This window comes from Chlorocebus sabaeus, chromosome 15 (assembly GCF_047675955.1).
Source record: "Chlorocebus sabaeus isolate Y175 chromosome 15, mChlSab1.0.hap1, whole genome shotgun sequence".
NCBI classification, from domain to species: domain Eukaryota; kingdom Metazoa; phylum Chordata; class Mammalia; order Primates; family Cercopithecidae; genus Chlorocebus; species Chlorocebus sabaeus.
In genome coordinates, this window is record NC_132918.1 from 49,798,969 (window position 1) to 49,810,062 (window position 11,094).

Consider the following 11,094-nt stretch of genomic DNA (forward strand, 5'->3'; position numbering starts at 1 on the left):
ATGAAGTAGGTATTATCATCACCACCCAAATTTTACAAATAAGGAAACTGGCCCAGAGAAGTAACTTGCTCAAGGGTATATCGCTAGTAATGGTAGATCCAGGGTTTAAAGTCAATTTGGCCTCTGAAGGTACACACTCAATCACTGCACTGTGCTGAATACACAACCAGCTCAGGTACTCTAGTATTAGGAAGTCATCAACAGAGAACCGCTGACATCCACAAACCTTGAAAAGTCCGTCCAGGTTTCTGGGTACTACATATACAGTTTTTGTTTGTTTGACTTGCAGAAAACTTTAGAGAAAACCAATACTTACTTTTACCCCTAAGAATAGGACCACCTACAATTATCAAAAAACCATATAACCACATTCAGTTATCAAGCAACTGTGGGCAGGAATATCTAGGTTTACAGAGTATTTCTCTGCTTAAGGGATCTGAATTCTAGAGGAAGCCTTTTAACAATTCCAAGGTCCCATCTTCCCATCTCTAAGCAGATCGCAGGCTTACTGGATCAAATGAGATCATGGACAAAGTTGCTTTTTTATACAGTAAGGTACTGTATAAAAATAATGCATGAGCCTAATAATATAATAACTTGCATAAAAATTCTATACTTATTCTATACTTGCCAAACTTTCTATACTTTCAAGATAGTTCATATTTATATCTCTCCATGTTTTAATGATATTTAAGCTTAATCGTTTCTGTAAGTCCTTCCATTATTATTTCTGAGCTTCCAAAAATTCGTGCTACAACTTTACTAACTTTACGGTAATTCAACTGCCACTTTCATTTTAGAAGCACAAAGCCTTAACGAGACAGTAAATGTTTAATTCTAACTAGATTCTCCTATGTCTGCAGAGGACAAACTTAGCAAGTAAGAGCTTCATTTTATTTTACAGTTAAAAAGTTCAAAATGATACTGCTATATCTCTGAAGGCCTGAAGGTTGGTGTTGGATCCAAGAATGAGGTAAGCCTAGGAAAGTAAGCTGTGGTTTTGTTGGTTGGAAAGACACATGTCTCTGAATAATTGAGGGGTGGGACAAATAGTATTCAAAATGATTTGTAACTTTAATGTAAATGATGGCTGTAACCACAAACAGAAGTGGAGGAGGAAAGGGGAGAGAGTGGGAGTATCAAAACCAGGTGCAATCATTTTCATCTTAATATGCTTTTTAATTAATATGCTATTGATTACAGCTCTTTCTAAGGAAGTTGGTCACACCCAGGGGCATAAAGGGTGGCAAGTAGGTGACAAAAGGATGCCCTGTAAACTGAAACATGAATGTGTAAATTGGGGAAATGATTTTGCAAATACAAAGAGAATTTTAAAGTTACTACAGTCTCTACTACTAGATGTTTGAGTTCCCCCAAACTCTCCTCCCCAGAGTACACAACTCAGAGGGAGTTCCACCGATGGAGGGAGGGGCAGATGCATGCACAGATGACTCGGCCAAGGGGATGAGGTGATGGCTGCCTCCTGACTGCAGGAACTACTCCCCAAGCCGCCATCCAGTTCTTCTATGCCTTTTTAATCATTAACTTCTTCCACACTCCTGAGATTGTTCCTGCTATCACTGCAGATTGAACTTTTTCCAGAAGCCAGTGGCTTCCCCAGCCAAAGTCCAAGAAGGGTCAAAGAAGCCTGCTAGTGTTGAGGGTGGAGGATAAACAGGCCAGAGTCTGTGGCTCAGTTAGGTGTTAGTTGGCTAGGGCCCTCCTGCCTTTTGGAGTCAGAGCAGACCCTGAAATTCATTCTGGGTTCACGGGTGCCTCCTCGTGGCTGCCATGCAGCATCTCCAGGTTGAGAGGCTCCAATGGGCCCTCGTTCACCTGCAAGGCTGCGCAGCAGGTTCAAGAAGAGTCTCTGGGAGATGCTTCTATCAGAAGGCCCACCATCCTACTAGAAAGCTGCCCCCTCTTCTTCACCTCCTAAGTACAGGTGCACAGACCCTCCAAGCCACTGCTCCTTTTGTCACTTACCTAGACTCTCCCCTCAGCGCCTCAGGTGAGATGAAGTGGCAATGGTTGTAATTTGAAGCGGCCAGGAGGGCTCTCCAAGTGGCACCCTGTCTCCCTAGGAACTTCCTCCATTGGAAAATGGGGGATGTCGAAGGGGTCTGGGGCTACAGCTCAGGGCCTATAAATTAAGCCATGGTAAAGTGGCTTCCCAGGCCAAACCCCAGACCAATCTTGCTCAAACCATTATTTCCAAAAGGGCACACACCTCATTCAAAAACTTCAAACAGCTCAGTGCTCTCCTACTGTGCTAAGCCCAAGTCTCAGCTGGCTTTCAAGGCCTTCTCAAAACCAGACTGATGGGCCCAGCAAATGGATTTCAGATTCCCATGGGTCCATTTTTCCTATCTCAGTGACTTTGCTCCTAACTGGTAACCCCTACACTGGAATGTGGGCACACTTCCTTATCCACCAACCAGGAACCTTGTCCAGGGACAGGTTCTGGGGCCGAAATCTCCCCCTATGAATTTTCAGGACCTTGAACATTCTCCCATCCTTTCTCCCACCCACCTCTAGATAGTAGTCTCTTTCTCCTTCTCCTCCCTTTCTCTCACTTGCAGACTGCAGGCATTAATTAAACCTCTTCTACAAAACAGATTTTCACCAGCTGCAGGAATTCTGAGCCAGATCTGAAGACAGAGACAATCTGGGTAAGAAAGATAAGTTCGTGACAGCCAGGGGCAGCGCAGGCTTCCACAGTCAAGTGGTAGTCTCAATTTTAGCCCTTGCCAGATTCCCGAAAAAAAAGGGGACATGAGGTGTTCCCACCCCCTCAGCACTTGGCTGTACTGCCTGGGGCTGGCCTTTGACAGATGCATAAGAGCTGGACCTTGCCCGATCTGCCAGTGGGTCATAGCCACCTCCAAGAGACCAAAGCACTGGCTCAAAACACCAACCTCCCTCCCACCAATACAGCTGCAAGCCATAGAGCCAGGAATGTGCAAGAAGAGGCACTCCCAGCCCGCCACAAGAAGCAACACCTGTGGGGCTCTGCAAGTGGTACCCTGTCTCCCCGGGAGCTTCCTCCATCAGTGGGCAGGGATAGCAAATGTTAAAGGGGACTGGGACTACAGCTCTGGGCACTCTAGGTGAAGCTGTGGTGGGCTCAACCCTCAGCAGACAAACTTAGTAGCTCCCAAGGGTGCCCACCACCACCCACCCCAATTCTTGAATGAAGACAACTGATTTTCTTCATGGAAATCCTGGAGACCCTACTGAGGTTAATGACCCACCATCAGAGCCTGATGTGTAGATCGCACTCCCTGCCCCAAACACACACAAAAATGAGTTTGTCTCTAGTGATACGACACATTTAAAAAAAAAAAAAAAACTGCTGAATTTAAGGGTAACATTTTGAATGAACAGTGTCGCAAAGTGTAGAAGATATTGGTTGTGAATTCAGACTAATTCACGGGGGCATCCATTTTTTTTCTCACAAACACTGAGCACCCGATGTGGTAGATGGGGCCGAGGGAGGCGGGGAGACCAGGCAGGGACCTAGGGCCCCAGAGATGGTTCCACCCATTCCTGAAGATGCTCCTGCACAGTGAGGCATCTGACAGTGACTCATCGCAGAGTGGTGTAGGGAGGGCCAAGGAGAAGCCCACAGGAATTTCTGGACAGTCAGAGAGACCCTACTGAGCCCCAGTGTGTCCTTGGGCTACTTATCTAACAAATAGTGAAGTAAGATTGAGCTAATTACTATTCAAGCTGATCAACAGAAAAAAGAGTTACAGATACTGCAGTTCCACAAACACTCAGAGTGCTGTGCTCCAAAGACCAGGTGGCCCACGCTGTTCCTGCTGCCCAAACGCAGCCTCCCAACACATCAGTGAGGGCGGGCTGGTCAGGAGCCAACCCCTAACAGAGACGTTTCCCCTACACATCCTTTCTCTGAGATAAGCAATTAATTTAATCCAGGACTTAATGAAAGCCAGGAGAAAGGATGGAGCAGATTCATATACTGGCTTTCAGGCTGTCCCATGCATCTCCACCTCTCTCCAGGGACCACGAGGGTTTTTTTGTTTGTTTGTTTTAGACATTGTTTTGCTCTTACTGCCCAGGCTGGAGGGCAATGGCGAGATCTCGGCTCACTGCAACCTCTGCCTCCCGAGTTCAAGTGATTCTCCTGTCTCAGCCTCCCGAGTAGCTGGGATTACAGGCATGCGCCACCACGCCCGGCTAATTTTGTATTTTTAGTAGAGACAGGGTTTCTACGTTGATCAGGCTAGTCTCGAACTCCCGACCTCTGGTGATCCGCCTGCCTCGGCCTCCCAAAGTGCTGGGATTACAGGCGTGGGCCACCGCTCCCGAGGCTTTTTGATCCATCTGCTATAATCCCCCTTCCCACAAATGTCCCGATTGGGCACCAACACCTCTGAGGAGGGTAAGTTGTTGCCAAGCCCGACCGCAGTCGCGCCCCGCACTGCCAGCTTCACACCCACGGGCCTTCTGCAAATATCAACAAACGGCCCCATTTGTGGAGCACTCTCCGATCCCCCATCCACCCCCCTACACTTGCCCATTCACAGCTCGATCTGATTCCACATCTCTCCTAATTTTACTTGTTGAATGCTTACAAAGGATCCCTGCCTTCCCACAAAGACACTGGCTGGCCAGGCGGTGATAACCTCACTCTCCCACAGAGCCCCCTCGCAATCGCTGAACGCACAGCTGAAGCGGGAAATATGGCTCCACGTCCTGCACAGCGAATCCTTTACCATCCACAGGTACAATTTAAAAGGCAGCTGCGGCTGCAAAGCAGGCAACCTACCCTAAGCAAATCCATTCTCTCTCTCTCTCTCTCTCTCTCTCTCTCTTTTTTCTTTCTCTGTGTGTGTGTGTGTGTGTGTGCAGGCAACCTACCCTAAGCAAATCCATTCTCTGTGTGTATATGTGTGTGTGTGACAAACCCAGCTTATTTAAAAGATCAGGACATATGCAAGTTCACCAGCAAAAGCAACGTCGTGGGTCTACACCACACGGTCCTAACCTGCGCATCCAGGAATGTTAACCTGCACTCGGGCTGCCCCGCGGCCAGGCCCGGGACTCCCGGAGGCGTCAGGCTGCAGGTGGCTGCCAAGAGGAGCCAGCCCCGTCTCCGGGAAAGGCCGCGAAGTTGCGGCCGCCTGCTTACCTGGAGACCAACCGGCTCAGGACCACCCGGGAAGGGGGATCCCGGGAGCTTGAATCTCGGCTGGAATCCGGTGGCGGGAGTGCGGGGTCCGTGCGGGAGAGGGCTGAAGGGGCAGAGGCGAGGTTGAGGCGGGCTCCGCGGGACAGTGCGGGGCTGCAGGGGACGAGGGCTTGGAGACAGAGCCGGGGGTTCGCAGCGGGCGTGGGACGGCGCCAGCGCTGGCAGAGGGGGCTACGGGGCGGGCGCTGGGGCTGGGACACCGGGCGCACGGGGGGAGTGGCAGCGGAGAGGGCGCAAGTTCTAGGCTCTGGGGCGAGCGGGGGAATAAAGGAGGAGGCTTAGTCGCGGGATTCAGAACCGACGCTTCGAAGCGCCCCCAGCCTTCCCGCCCCTCTCCCACTGGCGAGTTAGGGGTACCCCGGCAGTCTTCCAACCCCGGACCCCGGATGCCCACCCGCCTCGAGCCTCTGCGCTGCTCAGCCCCAACGGCAACCGCCCCGGCCCAGGCCCGCGCCGCACTCACCGCCCATGGTGCCAGGCCGGCCCCAGCTCCGCCGCTGCGCGCCCGGCTCGGCGCTCGCCGCCAGCTCCTCCTGGCGCTAGGGGAGGCGAGGGCGGCACACACCGGCCACCGGGCAACTCGCGGGGCCCGGCAGCGCCCCCTGCCGACCCCGCCGTGCCCCGGCTCAGCTCGGCCCGCCCAGCACCAGGCGCCCCGGAGCTCCGCCCTGGAGGCGGTGTTGCCGTGAGACTGGGTGGGGGCGACCACGCGGGGTTGCTGGAAGACGTTGCCTCTGGGAGGCCCAACACAGCCCCGAGAGACTGGTCAGTCTGCAGAGCCCTCGGCGTGCAAAGCCACGGGCACGGACACGCCAAGCGCGCGGGGACCACGACCACAGACGCGCGGGGCCCCTGCGCGCTTCACAACTCCCGACCTACGGACGCGCGCCAAGGCCCAGGAACACAGCCCTGGCCGGCCCGGGCCCTGGTGTGGGTGCTTTGGGGCCATGTGCCTGCCCCGGCGCCGCTGATCCTATCGCCGGGTGGGCGCGAGCGTCTGGAGTCCGCCTGCTGCCACGTAGACCCAAACTGTCACCCCCAACCACCCACCCGTTTCGGCCTATCCCACACTTCTCTTCCGGCTCAGAACACATCCGGCCTTGTGTTGCTCTAGTCCTCGCTGCTGCTCCATCTGCAACTGCCTGCAGGGACCCGGGGAGGTCGCGGCCCTGCGCAGTCGCCCTTCCCACCTGCTCCCGGCTTCCTTGGAGCAGCTGCTGAAGAGCCTCAGAGCACTTGAGGGCTGCCTGTAACGCCCCGTTAGACATCTGATAGGCGCACGGTTGTATTTGGTTTGATCAGTATTTGTGGGTCATTTATTGCAAATGTTAGGTTCCGGCTGGTGGAGATTCCCACCGGATTTCTCTGTGGGAGATGAAACGACCAACAGCAATTGTCAGAGAGGCCTCTGCTGTCAGCTCGAGGTCTACAGCTGTGTGACCTAGCACAACTAGCCTCAGGCAAAATAGATATGGATTCGAATTTGCTGCTATATACCTTTAAGGTGCACTTTTGGGAGGATCTTATTCCTTGACCTCTGCTTTCTCTCCTTTATTGATGACTCTCAAATCCACACACTTGGCCCGGATATGTTAGCCATATTTCCCCCTACCCTCCGGTTTTTTTCTTAGAACTTTCCGCCTCAAGTTACCACGTCTGGCACCAAATTTTACCTCTTGTAAGCTCCCAGCTCCATTTATCCCCATGGTTTCGCCATTCTCTCAGCCACCGGGCATGCCTTCTTCATCAGGTGCCTTAATGGCTCGTCAGTACCTGACTTCGCTGCCTGTCCCCCTCTGGTATTCCCCCGATGCGGCGCTACCCTGGGCCTTCTTTCTGCCCTGAATACTGACAGCCTCTCCCAATCCATGAGCATGAAATCTTTTCACTGTCCCCTTTAGCATCACCCCCAACTCTCCCACCTGGCCCCCACAGAAGCCCACCCCAGCCCACCCAACAATGTCTCCTCTCTCCCTTCTGATTGTCCTCTCACCGATTCCAGGCTCTACTGCTTAGCTCACACTGTCACCCTCTTCTCTATATGGGTTAGTCAAGGTGCTTTCTGCTGTAAAAGACAACCCAATTCACACTAGCTTAAACCACAAAAGGTTGATGGGCTGTGTACATGAAGAGCCTGCCTGCTTCAGGCCTGGCTTTAGTCCCAGGGTCTCAGGGACTCCCCCTGTCAGCTTTGCTTTCTTCCACATGAGCTATGCTTTCACGCGCACATGAGACCCTGGCAGATCCAGGCTCACAGCCTCACAGCTCTAGTTCTAGCAGAAAATCAGCTTCTCTGCCAGCCATTGCAACTAGCCTTGGACCTGGCTTTGTTTGCAGGATCGGGCCACATGTCCATGCTGGTGCTGTCAGCCTCTGTGACTCCATGGCAGCTGGGTTCACTCGTGGACACACTGTCACCCTCTGCATGGAGCATGTGGGCACTCCTGGATCCCTTCTCTGTCACAAGGGGACTAAAGGTAACTCAGGACACCATCTCTAGCCATTTCTCTGCAAAATTTGCCACACCAGCGCTTTGCTTGATGGTGCAGGGCATACTGTGGGGGCAGAGTCTCAGAGATAAAACACAGGCCCTCTCTGCTTTCAGTTTCCTCCTTAACCTATCTGAGATCTGTGTCTTTGTACCACCCTCTTCACTAGGTCCACACTTGATATAGGGATGGCCTCAGGCCCTCATGGAATCAGACATCATACACTTCCTAGACTCATGTCCAGTTTCTTTCCCTCACCTTCCCAGTTCCCTGAGGATGTCTACGCTACCTTCCATTCTAGAGGAGGCATCTCCTCCCTCTTCCTGTGGACTCTGAGTTCTGAGTGGTACCCACCGAGCCTTAATGGAGAAAGGGGCTACAGGGAAGGAAAAAGAAAAGCTTCCTACAGGGAAAATAGATATGGGAAAGCCTCTCAAGACCATTACTCCCATTAAATCTCTTTCCTCCGTGGTTGCTGAAGAGGTAGGATGGCAGCCTGACACAGCTGGGGACCATCTGGCCGGCACCTGGGGAGACTGTGCCAGAGACTGCAGCTGACAGAGGAAAGCAGAGTGGTGAAATAGGCCGATTTCTTTCTTTCTTTTTTATTTACCTTCACAAGAGAATGGATGTCATAGGCAGGTTTCTGCTGTGCCTGAATCCCACATACCACTGGATTTTTCAAGCACATGTTCCAGTAAATACCCCATTTTCCCCTAAGCAAATTAGAATTGGATTTCTCTGTCACTTGCAACCAAGAGTCTTGACTAGTATAAGCCCCTAGTATAGGACCTCACACATCAGTTCCTGTAAAATAGTAACTATCATCACCATTAGTAATCTTATAAATGAGCAAGCCATCCTCTTTGGTGACTGTAAACTGTAGAAATGAAAAGTGCATGCTGTGTGCTCAATAACTTTTGTCTCCCCTCCTATTCCAAGCCTGCTCCTTTGTCCTTTCCAAATTCACATCTTGACCTCCAAGGAAACCCTCAACATTCATTAAAAGCAGAGCCCACCCATCTTATAAAAATAGTCCCAGGCTCACCCAAGTTATGAATATTCTGCTAGGCAGCATTTGCTGCCATTTTACACAAGTAATCCCTTCCTAGACTATAAGCAACTGGGAGCAGGTGTCCAGCTTCAATTCACTTTCAAGCCTTTGAGCAAAAATTGTACAAATATTTGCACAGCCTCCTTTGTCCTGTACTGTAGACTTAGAGAAACAATGAACTACTGCCTGTACACTTAAAGGGACTTTACCACGGGGAAAGACAAATAGTCTAGGACAGAGACTGAGGTAACGGATGACAATACCAGGGAGTCCTCTAGGGGATGGAGGTGGGGTGGTTATTTGCACCATGTTCTAAGTTCCAAAGGCCTGTGCTGCTTGCAGTCTTGACTTATGACAGATTTTATACATCCACACTAAACATTTCTCTGTGCCCATCACAGTATCCAGATAATACATTTCATTTCAAAATTCCATTTACCATGGGTTTTGTTTTTCCGATTACAAAAGAAGTACCTATTCATTGTTGAAACTTGGAAAAATACAAAGCACACAAAAATAAAGATTAAAGCTAAAATTATACATAATAGATTTATGTTGATTAATATAAATCTATCTGAGAACATCAAACTATGATGTAAAGAGAGAAGATTGTCTCATTCACACTTCTACCCCACACCTGGCAACTACAGGGCCTCAGGGAGATAAATATCTTGCAAAAAGCTAAAGGTCATCTCTTAGCTTCTTGCAGAAATGCTGCACTCTCTCTAACACATGTGTAGTTTTTAAAAATGCAATTCAGGCCAGCTCCAGGGTGGTCTGTTCTCTATTATTTATGTATGCATGATTCATTTTACTGACTACCAGCTGTAATCCCTTCTCCCCACCCCTAGCAGGCCTATTATGCAAGTCCCTTCCCCCTCCTGAGAGCAACTAAGGAGGCAAACTCATTTTCCCATCTATCTGGGTGAAATTTAATTAGAAAGCCAAATCTGGAAGAACCGAACACAAAATAACCACATTAAATAAAAATAAGAGATGGCTCTGAACTTGACCTTGAGCCAAAGAATCACAAAGAACTGCAGTAATTTGCTGAATCATAGATCTAAATATTCATTTTTGTCTTCTAACCTCTAAGCCCAACTGAAAGAGGCTTCTAAAGAAAAAAAGAAACAAACAAGTACTAGATGAACACACATAAATCACATTTACAAGTCATAAAAGGGACCAGGCGCGGTGGCTCACACCTGTAATCCCAGCACTTTGGGAGGCTGAAGCGGGTGCATCACGAGGTCAGGAGATCAAGACCATCCTGGCTAACACGGTGAAACCCCATTTCTACTAAAAATACAAAAAATTAGCCAGGCATGCTGGTGGGCACCTGTAGTCCCAGCTAATCGGGATGCTGAAGCAGGAGAACGGCGTGAACACAGCAGGCAGAGCTTGCAGTGAGTCCAGATTGTGCCACTGCACTCCAGCCTGTGCTACAGGGCAAGACTCTGTCTCAAAAAAAAAAAAAAAAAAAAAAAAGGTCATAGAAGGACAACAGGGTAACTCTGGCTTTCTATTCCATCTAAAACAATGCCAGGCACATAGTAGGTACTGTATGAAAATTAGATGAATGGATAGATGGGCTAAAAGACCATACTTCTTGTTTTACAATGGAATGTTAATCAGAAAGGAGATGAGAGGAGATTGAGCAGCTGATAGAGCTTTCTGTAGTCTCATGGCCACTTGAGAAACAGCAATTGTAGTTCGGGGTCCATGAGAGATGGGACCTAGGCTATACCCTAGACTTCCAGTTAGGACCCAAAGGAGAAAGATTAGAAGCTGGAAAACAGCCTTATAATGCTGTAAGTCATTGCCAATGTAGAATTCTATGCCCAGAGTAAACAAGAGACAGAGAAGAATCAACTTGCCCAAAATCAGTCACAAAATTAGAATTAGGTAGTGGGAGACCCAGCACTAGAATCCAGGCCTCCTGAACGTTTCAGGGCCCTTCTCACTAAACTGCACTGGGTTCTTTGCCCCATACATATGTTTTTTAAGCCACTGAATAAAAAGAAAATAAAACATCTCATATTCTTCAAAGAGGAGCAGAACAAATTTATCTTACAAGTTTGGATTGTTCACAGATTGCATCCCAAAACTACTTGGGCTCACCACTTCCCTCAGTGGATCCAGGCGACTTATATTCATGAACACTGGCTGAGTTGCCTTGGGTTCTGAGACCCTTTGCCTTCAGCTCAGGCATCCCCGTTGAGCGACAGACCAGAGTATCCAATTGCTTACTCAGTGATTCCGTTGAACTTCTCAAAGCACCCAAAACTCCATGATGTCCAAAACTTAACTGGTGTTTTCTATTGTAGGGAATA

The 11,094-nt window shown here is 49.6% G+C and overlaps 1 protein-coding gene across 2 annotated transcripts in view; it reads right to left on the reverse strand.

Annotated features, from left to right (window-relative positions):
• The window catches only part of PXYLP1 (2-phosphoxylose phosphatase 1), a 62,967-nt gene extending 57,178 nt beyond the window's left edge, over positions 1–5,789 (reverse strand). Inside the window, exon 1 of one of the 2 annotated variants that reach the window (XM_008008911.3) lies at positions 5,682–5,789. The gene's annotated coding sequence lies outside the window, so the exon portion shown is untranslated. Of the gene's footprint in view, positions 1–5,158; positions 5,465–5,681 lie in introns of those variants that run through there. The other variant, XM_073023556.1, reaches the window with a different exon arrangement.
• Positions 5,790–11,094: the final 5,305 nt, after the last annotated feature.